Here is a 13,124-nt window from a genome sequence, read left to right on the forward strand (position 1 = left end):
CATGGCATGCAAGTGCCTTATTCAACATGTCAATTTGTTTCCTGAACTGTAACTGTTTAGGAGTTTTCAGTCATGGGAATTCTGCTGCTTGTCATTTCAGGCGTGAAAGATATTAAACAAAGTAATCAACTAAATGAGCTCAGAAATACAGGCTGCTTTACTACGTCAGAATCACATACTGCAGTTCTTAACTCTCCCAGTAATAACAAAAGGTTATTTGTGAACATCGCAGGTGAAACACTAAAGCTTTTAAAATTTCTTGGACAGAGATCTGATAGGGATGTTTCAGTTTGATACATTTATTGTTTTAATTTCTTATTCAATTATTTTGTTTGGTTTGTTGTGGTTTTGTTTTTTACTAGAAGATGCTATGAGGTGAGAAAGAAACTCACAATAAGCTCCTTAAATTCTTTCTGGATCTGGCTTCCAGCCTGTAAAGAACATTTCATATGGTGTTATTTTGCTAGTCTTTAAAGCTCTATAAGCAGTGTTTGTACCACAATAGACCAAAGTGACAGAAATTTCATAGCCACAGTTCATCTTCTGTTAGAAAAGGGAATCTCCAAACTATCTCTGATATTGAAGGATCATCAAATTTACCACAACTGGCTCCCACCCTTGACTTCATATACTCAGAAATTCCTGTCTGGCCACTTTCTGTCCTGTTTTCCTGCATGCATACAATTTGGTTTCCTGTTCAGAACAACACAGAATGCAACTCTCTCTTTTTTTCTGAGTAGTCAGAGGGCTGCCTGCATGCTCACAAAATTAAAAAAAAAATTAGTGGAAGTGATGCTATTTAATCTTTAACATGCTGGTCATCACTCTTAATCTGCAACTGTGCTGCTTTGAGTTCACCCCACTGCGAGGTTTAGAAATATTTATTCCCTTTGTCATTGTTTGTTTAAGGATTGTCACTCTCTGCAATTCATAAATGCCAAATCAAGTTCCTCTTGCTTCTAGCTTGCCCTAGGCATTGAAATTTACTCCTGAAACTTTTGGAGAGGGACTTTCCCATAAATTCACTTAAGCCCAGGAAGAATCTTAATTTATCCCTTCTCATGTTACCCATCTCAGAGCTTGCTCATATGGCACTGCTCTGATGCCCCTACTCCACACAATCTCTTACATTTGGCTGCTGGAGGGTTTGGCTCCCACTGACTTTCATGCTTTTCTGGAGCTGGCAGTTAGAAAAATTGATTCTCTCACTCTTTACCTTGTTCCATCAGCCCTGGAAATTACTCTTCTGCAGATACATACAAACTGATGAGTTGCTTTTTCATGACACTCCAATGCAGTCATGTGAGTAATGTTTCATGAGAGTGAAAAATTCTGTCAAAATTCAATGCACACAGCAAAATAAAGAGCACTGAAATATTTTGGATGAAATATTAGTAATACTGAACAATTGAAATTAATTGCTTTGATATTTCTTATTTCAGAACTAGCATTTTGCACCAGAGTTTGTTAAAACACACAGTCTAAAAAAATTGAGATCGAACAAAGTGTAGAAATATATTTGCAAATATTCTTCATCCTCATCTGCCTCTGTCCCAGATACATAGATAGAAGGCATCTTCATACTCCAAATTGTAAATAGAAGATCACAAACATATGGGAAAAAATGTGTTGCCACTTCAACTACCTCTCAGCAGATGCAGGCATACAACATCAATTGTTCATTCATCAGTGTTTCAGACATCCTCCTGGTCCATGAGTATGTTTCTTTTCTTCATTAGATAGCTCTGACTCTGTCTAAATCTTGAACTAATCTAGAGCACAAAATGCCTCTGACTTACTCAATCCTGACCAGGTTTTCTTAGCACAATTACAACAGCAGTTCAGGAACCAAAATGTCAAAGCATATGGAAGACTTACTTCTGCGGAAGGAAGTTACTAGATCAGAATGGTAAACATTTCTGGTTGCATTCCTGGACGTGAAGCTCATCTGCTGCTGAACACTGGGGATACATTAAACACAACATGGCTTGAAAAAGTCCTGTTTTAAAGCTGAAAAAAATGCAGGGGCAAATTCTGGTAGGTTTAAAATAGAACTTTCAAATCTATTGTAACATGCAACTTTCTGCATCTTCTTCAGGTGAAAGGCAAAAATGGAGAACACTTCAAGTTTTGTTCAATTTATCTCTGTGTTTGAAGCCTTTTTAACTGCATTGATGGAGAAGCTGTAAAAAGGCATAATCTTTTCTGGGAACATGTGCCTGCGTCATGTTGACACCAGCAGTTATAAATAGCTGTGATCTGTATCAATAGCTATTTTCAGAGTGGATAGAGTCAGGCACAGTGGTATTAATTCATGAGAGCAGGAAAGGGAGGCAGCACAATCAGCTTAAACTAAACATGAGAAATCCTTCATGTAGGAAAGACTGGACAATGTCTTGTAAGGAAAAGCTAACCCATGCAATTTCTCAAAGTGAGAGAAGGTCAACAATTACTTCTGGAATCCCAGCTCTCTGACATCACCAGCTCCTGAAGTCACAGTGAGTTGAGCGAACTGAAAATTCTAGCCATTTGATGACATCACCAAGTAGGACTTCCTCTTGCAACTTACCTTCCTTAGAGGATACAGAGGGTTCATGTCCTTTTAAAAGAAGAATGCTACCTTCCTATTCATGTTCTAGATTTTTGTTTTCTCCCTTGAGAGCTGGCATATATAGTTACCCCTGCTTGATTTCCTACCAAAACAAACTCCCAAGCAGAGATGCAATAGTAGAAAGTTAGTATAAAGTTAATATAAAGGCTGAAACTTCCAGGGGAGGCCTTTTCCTGTTTGACTTTACCCTGATGGATCTGTACCTTCTAGTCAGTTGAGAGTACACAGAAGCAAAAAGTCCTGAAAGATGAAAGCTAAACTGAATGTGGATGACTTGAGGCTTAGTTATGGTTTCTGACAAATTTTTATGTCATAATTATACTCCATTGCTTGTTGCACACCACTTCAGAAATCAAAATCCTGCATTATGGATACTGCCTCAGCATATACAAGTGAGTTTCTGCTCCACACACTGGTTTAGTTTGAAATGAAAGAATCAAGCAGAGGTTTCATGATGGTAGCATGCAAACACTAGCACTCTCGTGCTATTCTGAACTTGAATGCCCAAAACCAAAAGCAACATGTGCACTCCAAGAATGGCCAGGAAACAGGTGTGAACTGAGAATATCTGTAATGGTCCAGAGTAAATGGCTAAGTATGTACCCACAATGGAGAATAAGAAAAAAATAATATAAGACACTAAAATTCTGATACCAGTTAACAGACAATGTTACAGGATGTTGTCTTTATTTAAGTAACATGTCTTGCTTTCCCATGTTTCCTTCCCTATTGCTGTTTACTGCCTACATATTACAGAGGTCAATGTCTTGATGCTGTTTATGCTGATAAATAAATTACAGGAGGTTCCTCTCTGATGATCTATAGTGTACACAGTAACAGTGTTATGCCACACTTCAGAAATATACAGAGTCACTGAAAAAACTTTTAAGAGTCAAAACTGACTGTGAGGCTGGAAGTCGATCCACATTATCCTGTGGCTTACATGCTGTCCTAACCTGTTTTGCTGTACCAAGGGTTCCTATCACAGAAGCAAAAAGCAGAATAACACTTACCATCATCTGGCTGAACTTACAGTTTAGTCACAGAAATCAGAAGCATTATTCTAGTCTATTCTAGTATTCAGCACAGAATATTATATCCTCTACCATATTCTGTGGCAGAGGTGTAGCAAAGCTCAGCTCTGTTCCCTCACAGCTGAGCTCAGGGAACCCTCTCATACTTGCACATTCAGCCATAACCTTGAAGGATATAGTGAGGAGGCCAATCAAAACCTTCCCCACCCATGGCAGGAAAAAGAAAACTCCTAACAAACCATTTCCCAATCTTTTCCTCAGGGTCTACTTCCAAACCCCATATTCAAATATAAGATATGCCAATTCAGAGAGCAAAGCACCAAATTCCCTCGTCTGCCCTTCCTGCCTAAGGAGCAGGAAGGAAAAGGGACCACCCTTCTTCTGATAACCTCAGCCCCAGAGGCTGCTTGTTTGCCCAACACCTTTAACTTGGCAATGTGACCCAGAGCACAACAACTATTCACTGTACAGACCCTGGCTCACGTCTTGAGCATGAAAATGAACACATGAACACCACCTAGGAGTTTTTGCTTAATTACTCAGCTATGCAGACACAGGATCCTTACAAGCAAACCACTCTGGAGAGGCAGGAAAGAGAATACTTAATACTCTTTTCTAAAAATACAATTAGAGATGTTTCCTCTAGAAAAATCAACATTCTTGTCTTAAAGTGGAATTTAATATAGTAATTTTTATTTTTTGAATGAATTTCTGTGGTCAAGCTACAGTTTTGAAAGGAAACCTAATCCATATAAAGCTAGGAAAAATGTGAAATATAATCTAAGAATGTCTTTTAAAGCAAAGGCTAGCTCAAAAGAGAGATCCTCAAAGACAGAAGAAGCAGCCCAATTTAAGCAGCTCAATTTGATTCATTATGTACAAACTAAATAAGAAATCCCTGGAAGAGAACTTGGGAGACCTACTCTGTTGGCTCCACTAGCATGCCTCCTGCTTTATTGACATTTCCTATACAATAATGCATTTGAGAAGAAAATGAAACTGTGCCTGATGAAAAAAAGGAAGAAGTGAGAGAACTGCTTAGTGAAAAGAAAGGATGAAAGATTATATTTATTTATTTACATGGCTGTGAAATATTATTACTGGCTTAATTTGCAGATAATCTCAATATAGGATCCAAACCAAACTATAAATACACAAACAAAATGTATTACAAGCAAAAGACCTTGAAATCAACTGAACTTCTTACAGCAAAAGTAGAGAGGTGTCTCTGGAATTTGAGGTTTGATTTATGAGTCTATTACCATGCTAAGAATTGTTGCATATGCCTCCTGAAAAGAGGAGAGACCTGTTACACCCCAAGTGAGAGGATTTAGAAGGACAGGAGATTAGTAATCATTCAGAGACTTGTCATGAACTATGAACAAACAGAAGCAGCTTATCCAACATTGACACACCTTCAGAAAAATCTGCTCTGTGATTCACTGATGAGCTATGATGCAACCTCTAATGCTCTGATCCCAATTGATAAAGAGAGTCTCATGTGCCCTACACACAAAAAAAATCTTTTATATAGTTCCACTGTTATTCTTTTGATTCACCATGGTTTATAGTGGTAGTCTTGGAACAGCCTGAGGGCCCAAGAACAGGCTCTTAAAAAATGATGCTCTGTCTATGACAGGCTTTCGAGGATTTACAAGAATTTTGTCTTGCTTATTCGAGAAAATAAATTGGAATAGATACATGAAAAGAGTAGTACCCTGCATAGACATTTAAATAACTCAAATATCTTATCCTAGGATCTGAAGGACAGGAAAAATATCAGTCCAAGGAAGACCTAGAGGAGGCTAACCAAGCATGAAGAATTGGAAGCAAGGGGGCTAATAATATTTCATTCTGCAGTTTCACTCAACAGTTTTCACTTTAGACTGTTTTTCCCAGGAAATCTGAATACACATACCATACCTCCTCTGTAAGTCCCAGCAATTCAAGTAGTTTACATGATTTCCAAAAGCTTGCCTGTTTATCATTCTCCAACGCCACAATACAGAATTGATGTGGTATGAAGTAGATTTTCCTGATAGCATTTAAACTTCTATTTGATGCATAAAATATCTGAAAGACATCTTCTAATTTCCCTAAGCCAAATTATCGCATTTTTTATTCATCCATTTGTTTATTGGATTTTGATCTATGCAAGGAGTAATTGGACAAGTGAACAGAGTAAAAAAAGCATATGACTGTCCTGATTAAAAAAAACACTGTGTTCAACAAATTTGCCTTGTCTTTCTTCACCTGTTTATCATTTTAATAAATTGTTAACAATTGGTCTTCTACCTATAGGTCTAAATCAAGGCTCTGAAAAGAAACAATTGGGAAATATGGATCCATTTCAGGTCCATCTCTGTCCATGTCTTACTTCTGAGATATCTCACAGATGTTAGGTATGACCTTCTAGGTACCCTTCTTTCCTTGGTGAGAGAACTCTGAGGCTGATGATGTGCATATATAGCAGCCAGGTCATCACACAGAGAAGGGACATCACCACATCTCACTGCAGAGCTGTGCCTTTTTAACAAGCCCCCTCATAAGGTTCAATTCCTGATCAGGCAACAATGCTGTTTAGCTTGGTAATTTTTCTGCCTCCAGCTGGTAACCTTATGCTAAAACTATCCACTCCCCTTTCCTTGTGATGTTTATCATCCGTCATTGCTTGGAGAAATAAACCACATTCATCCTAGGCTGAGGAAAATAGATTCTGAATCACTACTCTCTGCTGGTAATTTTTGAAGATGTTGCATACCATGGAACAATATGTACCAGTGTGCTGCACACAGCACCAAATCTCAACCACTGACAATGGAGAAAAAAGGATATCTTGTTATCATTTTCTTTGAATTTGATGTCAGAACTCAAAAAGGGGCTTCCTTCCTAGGAGAAAAAAAAATGGCTTGCCTGACAGCAGATCTCTACTCCATGCTACCCTTCCTCAACAAATGCACTTCCAAATTCACAACGCACTGGACAGTGTTGCATGCAGCCCACTCTGGTAACTCATTCCTGTCTAGCTTGGGCCACAACATCAGGAAGATATTATGGGGCTGAGCCAACACGCAGCCAGTCTGTTGTTATCAGGAACACACACTTCAGCATATCACCCAGATCCTCATCTCCCAGGACAAGAGAAAAGTGCCTTGTCAAACTGCCACTCACTAAGGAGAGTAGTATAAAGTATACAACAGCAGTGAGGATTCAATTCCCAGATGTCACAGCTCTGGGGGGCTTTGTAGGTTTGTTTTTTAATAACTGGTAGGCACAGTCTCTCTGAATATAGAGCAAATATCTGTGAGAATGATATAGTGGAAGGTGATGAGTGGGATGGGACAGCCTTCTCTTCAGGTCATCAGAGATCTGTTTTTTAATTAACTATTTGTTTAAAAAGCCATTTTCTACTATGACTCCACACACCTTCAATCAGTAATAAAATCTTTCACTTGCCTTTAACAAGCTAACTTCAGCATTGCAAGGAATTTAAACAGCTCACAAAGAATGCAGTAAATCACTTGCCCCTTCTCTGTTTGAGGGAATAGTTCTTTAATTACTTAGCAGAACAATGCTAGAGATCTTTTAAAAAACGCAGGAATTTCAGTCTTAAGCTACACCCTCATGTGTAACTAAGAATGGAAAATTCAGTTCTACTGTCCAGGAATTTTTCCAAAAGTGTAATTTTTACAATGGGAAATAAAACTTCCTTTGAAATAATAAATGGACATGACAATTTTAATCAAGAGTCCAGTGAAACGAAATTTCACAGCCTAAGTTTCAGCAGTACAAAGATGATCATGAACATCACTGGCTTAATCTGCTTCTGGGAAACAGATTGTAGGCTCACAGCAGCAAGATCATGGGACTGCTCACCCCAGAGACTTCCCCAGGAAATCCCTGACCATAGGATAAATTGCTGCAAACAAATAGTGTCATTAACAGACTAGATTTTTAGAGTTTACCTTTGGCAGTGGTGGGGGCTGTCCAGAAAACAAGCAATGTACTAGAGCTGGCTGCAGCCTGGTTGAGCCCTGCAGAAGGACTTGGCAGTGGCACGTATTTTCTGTTGCCAGGAAAGAGGATCCAATTTCACCAGTCTTTGCAACAAGACCCCTGACAGTTCAGCTGTATAAGCACACCCTGAAAAATACTTAGGGACAGCCAGCTTCTACCCAGACATTAAAAGAAGAGTTTTGACTACAAAGAACTCAAGGAAACATCTTTATTTTTTTTTTCCCTATATCAGTGAAAGTTTTTGCAACAAAGTGATCTTTAGGAGCTGGATTCATCTATATCTAAGTAACCTACACTTATCCAAAACAACTTCTTCCCCTCCTTCACTGATTAGAAGCAAGATGTGGGGTAAGCACATTTAAATTAAATACTGAGTCTTTTTCAGAAGAACAGCAGAGCTTGTTTGGACTGCACATTCATAAGCAAACTAGATATACAAACACCAGATTAAAACTTACATATCAAAGTAAGATGAAGATGGAGATAGAAAACCCTATGCATTTACATTCCAGGCTGAGACATGCACTGCCTTGCATGACCTTGTTAAAGGGTATGAGTTTTTGATCTGTATATAAAAATTTTCTAAAAATAAACCCAGGCATAGGAGGAGTCTTTATAAACTTATGAGAAAAACATGGCTAAAGCCTTCCCTTTGCAGCCCTTTCTCACAGTTACTCTTTCAAACTGAAACTCACCTTTGCAATTTGACAGCCTGCCTATGAGACACTGTCCTGTTTGTCACTTGGAGTGGCACAATGCATCCTGCTTGGCAGATCTGTGGGAGAAGGGAGATCTCACTCAGGAGACTGGACACACATTTCATATACAGCATTTTCTGAAGCTCCAAGTTGTTTTGGAGATGGGAGAAGAAACTTGACCTCTTTGTGCAACTGTTTGCACTTCAGGTAGATATCTGCTAGGGAAAAACTGCTCAAACAGTGGATAGAAGGAATATAGCCCAGAGTTTATAGCACTGCAGAGCAGTTCTTTGGTTCTGCCTGGCTCCTGTTCAATAAGCATAGGCTTGTAGTGCTCTGGCTTGTAATTAGGGGACCACAACACAGGAAAGTAGAAGCTTGAAAGAATTTGATTTCAAGAGTCTCCCACAGAAACACCTTATAAACAACAAGACCCAGTGTAAAAAGGTACTTAAAATTGACTTGGGAAAGGCTTTTCTCTCCCCTCATCACATTCCAAGGTAACCTTGAGCAAGAGGGGACGACACAACCTAGAAGACCTCAATCAGTCCAATTCATTTGGAGAGAATTCAGTAACAGAGGTTGTGCAGGACTGCTCTCCTGTGAGCTCTGTGTAACCTTAAATTTTTGACCTGTCAGTGTCCACCACCCACAGAAGGCCCAAAGCAGTGAAACAGCTTAAACAAGCACATCAGCAGCGTGCAGAGCTCTAGAACACTATGATAAAGAAGGAAACAGGAAAGAAAACTAGCAAAAAATGCAAACTACAGCTAGGGCAGGGATGGAAAAAAACCCAAAAAAACTAGTCTTCTGAAGATTTAAAAAGTTACTGCAATGACTCAGATTTTTAGACTTCAAAATCCTCAGACAAACAGATAAATGTGGCTGGGGGGTGTCGGAGTCTAGGGGTTCCTATAAGTCAGGGTGACCCCAAGAGAGATCGTAAAGAGTCTTTGCTTCCTTAGCCTGAATGTCGCTGAAGAAGAGGTCTTGGAATGCTTCCAGTTGCTTTTTCAAGGTTGTTTATTATTTCTTATCTACAATATTTTCTCTCTGACCTGCCGAAATCCTCTCAGCAAGGCAGCCATGGCATTATGCTCTGCCCTGTCGGGCAGTGATTACCTTTTATATCAAAAGTTACGTATACTGTGTTTACAATTTATTACCAATACCTTATATTTATGTTGGACAGTGTGTCCTACCTTAAACCAATAGAAAAGTGTCACTATCACAGCAAGACATGGAGGACAAGAACAAGAAGGTCAGGACACGCCCAAATCCCTCCATCTTGTCCCCTGAACCCCTTATCTTAAAACCCCCAAAATTCTACTTTTCCACCCTGTGTTAGTTCAAATATCACACTACTAAAACCCTTGTGACTTGTAATTCCTCATTCAGAGTTGACAGTTTTCCACGGGCTAAAATCGAAGCCACTGGTGTTTTTTGATTTTGTGCCAGGGTCTCTGAGACCCAGTGCAGCCAGAGGGATGTCCTAGACTCCGACAGGGGGCACACTTTGTTCAGAGGTGAGCTCACATGCACACTTCTCCCGTGCAAAGCCTGTATTGTTCAGTCAATCTGATTTCACAAGGGAAACCCATAATCTTATGCTGCGGAGCAGAGGATGTGGAACTACAACTCCCATTTCCCTAGACCTCTGCAGGACATGATCTCCAGGTCTGAGAACATCCCTAGCATGGCAAAGTGCCTAAGCACAGAAAATCTCAGCTGGCTGGGCAGAGGGAACACAGCAACCCCCCAGTTTCTCAGACACCACAGCTCTAAGGGGAGGCTGGCTGGACTCCAATATTACAGGCACAACACTACAATGATAACATCAATGTTTTATTTTCATTTAATTCAATTAAAACTGTAATTCTGAGTTTGCTAGTAATGCCTGTAAAACTTAGGTCAAACTTACAATGTGCTTATATAGCTTGAGTTATAAGATATCAATATAACCTAATATAGCTATATAACCTGCTATCAATATAACATAAATAATGACTTTTTATATATATATCTATATAACCTGATCTCAATATAACCTGAAAAATAGCTTTTTATACCTATACAACCTGAAATAAATAACTTTCTATACAATATACAATATATCTTGTATACTTTCTATACAAGATATATATAACTTTCTACCTAATGCAATGTCTAGTATATGGTTAACTAGTTGCTTAATGCTGAAAAAAAAAGAAAATAAAAAGAAAAAAAAAGAAAATAATTCACCAGGTGGATAATTTCTGAAATCGATAATTATAGTACTAATGAGAAATTAGAAGCCAATTAGCCACAAAATAAATAATTTAGACTAGTTAGGACCAGACAGACCAAGGAACACTGTTACTGTGCTCTGGTCTAGAAGTCACAGAACCGGGAAAATGTCTTCCACATAGCAATTCCAAGCAGAGACCTGAATTGTTTTGCTGGTACACTGGATAAGGATTTGAGAAAGAAAATAACAATAAATATCTAATTTTCTCACGCTAAACTATGCAGTAGTACTCAGCTCTGCATCTGAGAGAGGATCTCATGCTCTCATTTGTTTCCTTTTATTCTCACCTTCTGTATTTTGCCAGTTCGGGGTCTGTTGTGCTCCTTAAGGGCTTACATTTGCTCTACTGTTGGACTCAACCAGACAGGAGAGCCAGCAGCTTTTCCCTCTTGCAGCAGTCTCCTGAAGTAACTTTTCTGAACAGTGTGTTACTCTTTCTTCATGTTCTTTACTCTGTTAAACTACATTAAAAAAATAAAGGGTGTCATGTACAGGATACCTTCACAAGCTCACAGAGCTCATCATGTGCCTACAGGTGAGTCTGGGCTTAGGACAAACTCTTAGCATGCACTCTCTTCATAAGTCAGCTCTGTAGCTCAGGACTGTGTTAGCAACACCTGCCACCATGTACAAAAATCCCTGTACAGCATGTTATGGACCAGAAGCCTTCCCTGACCCTGTCAAGCTGAGGTATGTGAGCTGTTAGGCTAAACCCAGCCCTGGCCAATGGCAGCCGTGGTAGGCGCACAACATCCTTGCAGCAGGCTGCTAGGACTTTCTCCCATTTCTTCACAGGGATACCACAAATACTTGGGATTGGAGAGGAAGCAGACAGGTGTGCCAGCTCGAAGGAGTCCCTCAAGAACAGTAAAGCCTCCTCACCTCCCATCCCTAGCAGCCACGTTCGGGACCTGCCCTGAGGCGCCCGCTGCTCCCCTCACGGTGCACCCACCATTTTCTTCCGTGGCTTTTGCTCCGCCTCTCCCAAAAGCAAGGGAAACGCCCCGAGCCCCCTCAGCCAGGGCTGCAAAAGGAGGGCGGAAATCACGGCCCAAAAATTACTGTTTTGCACCTCATAGAAGGGTGAAAAGGTCTGTGAGAAGAAAGGTGTCAGACTTGTTTTGACTACGGTTTGAAAAGACGTCATGGGAAGGTAAGGCTGCTGCCAAATCCTGCCTTTTTTGGAGGCAGCCAGCCATTCAGGGCCACGAGACCCTGGAGACAAAGACCGTCCCTTTTCCCTGGGAAAGAAAAGTGGCCCGCCCAGGTACCTGATGTCAGTTTGCAGCGGGTTTTTTGCATTTCCCCACAACCCAAATTTTATTGTTCTTCAGCTTCTGTCTGGGAGGTATGGGGTGTCCCCCCCTACCCTCATCTCCGCCCCTCAGCCCTATTCTTCTGTTTCCCCATCTCCACCCCTCACCCCTACTTCCAGCTCACCCCTGCCCCACCCTCTTTCCACACTTTTCCCCTCCCCATCCTGCCCCTGCCCCATCCCTGACTCCCTCCACCAGCCACCTGTGACTCCCTGCAGCAGCACATGGGAGCCCGAACTCGTGGGGATAGTGCGGCCCTCGCAGCAGGACAGCACCCAAATAAAACTGTCAGGGATGACGTCTGTGGGCTGCACAATGTCACAAAGGGGCCTGGGGCTGAGGGGAGGGGGCTGGAGGGTGACACAGAATCACCCTCACAGAATCACAGAATCCTAACAGCGAGACTACACCAGAACCCTCCCACTGGGACAAGGCAGCAACCTTCACAACAGGACAACGACAGAAACCTCAGAGGACAACAGGACCCCCTGGGAAAAGGTAGGGATGACATCTATGGGTTAGAGAGCAACACGAAGGGTTTGGAGGCTGACCAGGATTACTAGAGTTTTTTTTCAGGATTATTAGGAATATTTAAAGGATTTTTGAAGGTATTTCAGGACTTTTCTGGTGTCTTTTAGGGTATTGTTACACTTTCCTAAAGGCTATTTTAGAATTCCTGAGTGCATTTTTAGGGTCAGGATGAGGGTCAGACAGGATGCCTGCTAAAAATGCAGAGTATTACTGCAATGTAGTGGAATACCTACAAAAGGTGCCAGTGGAGGGGCAGTGGGCAGGGTCACACAGGGCCAAAGGCCCCTGGAGACAAAGACCAGCCTATTTCCCTGGGAAAGAAAAGTGGCCAGCCCAGGTTCCTGATGTCAGTTTGTAGGGTTCCCTTGGGACTGTCAGGGCAGCACAGATTTGAGGTGGAGGCAGCTTGGGTCTGGGACACATCCTTGTTTCTTCAGATTTTTTGGAGGTGGACACCCACTCAGGGCCACAGGCCCCTGGAGACAAAGACCATCCCTTTTCCCTGGGAAAGAAAAGTGGCCAGCCCAGGTTCCTGATGTCAGTTTGTACGGTTCTCTTGGGACTGTCAGGGCAGCACAGGTTTGAGGTGGGGGTAGCTTTCGTCTGCAACACATCCTTAGTCGTACGGAT

The 13,124-nt window shown here is 41.1% G+C and overlaps 1 long non-coding RNA gene across 1 annotated transcript; it reads right to left on the reverse strand.

Moving 5' to 3' along the window:
- Positions 1-381: 381 nt before the first annotated feature.
- Positions 382-12,238, reverse strand: LOC128813550 (uncharacterized). Its single transcript, XR_008439082.1, has 6 exons — positions 12,166-12,238; positions 10,935-11,108; positions 8,358-8,437; positions 1,879-1,961; positions 1,217-1,332; positions 382-431 (listed from the first exon to the last, which is right to left on the reverse strand). It is a non-coding gene; the product is annotated as an uncharacterized LOC128813550 (long non-coding RNA).
- Between the last annotated feature and the right edge of the window lie 886 nt (positions 12,239-13,124).

This window comes from Vidua macroura, chromosome 12, assembly GCF_024509145.1.
Source record: "Vidua macroura isolate BioBank_ID:100142 chromosome 12, ASM2450914v1, whole genome shotgun sequence".
In the NCBI taxonomy this organism is placed as follows: Eukaryota; Metazoa; Chordata; class Aves; order Passeriformes; family Viduidae; genus Vidua; species Vidua macroura.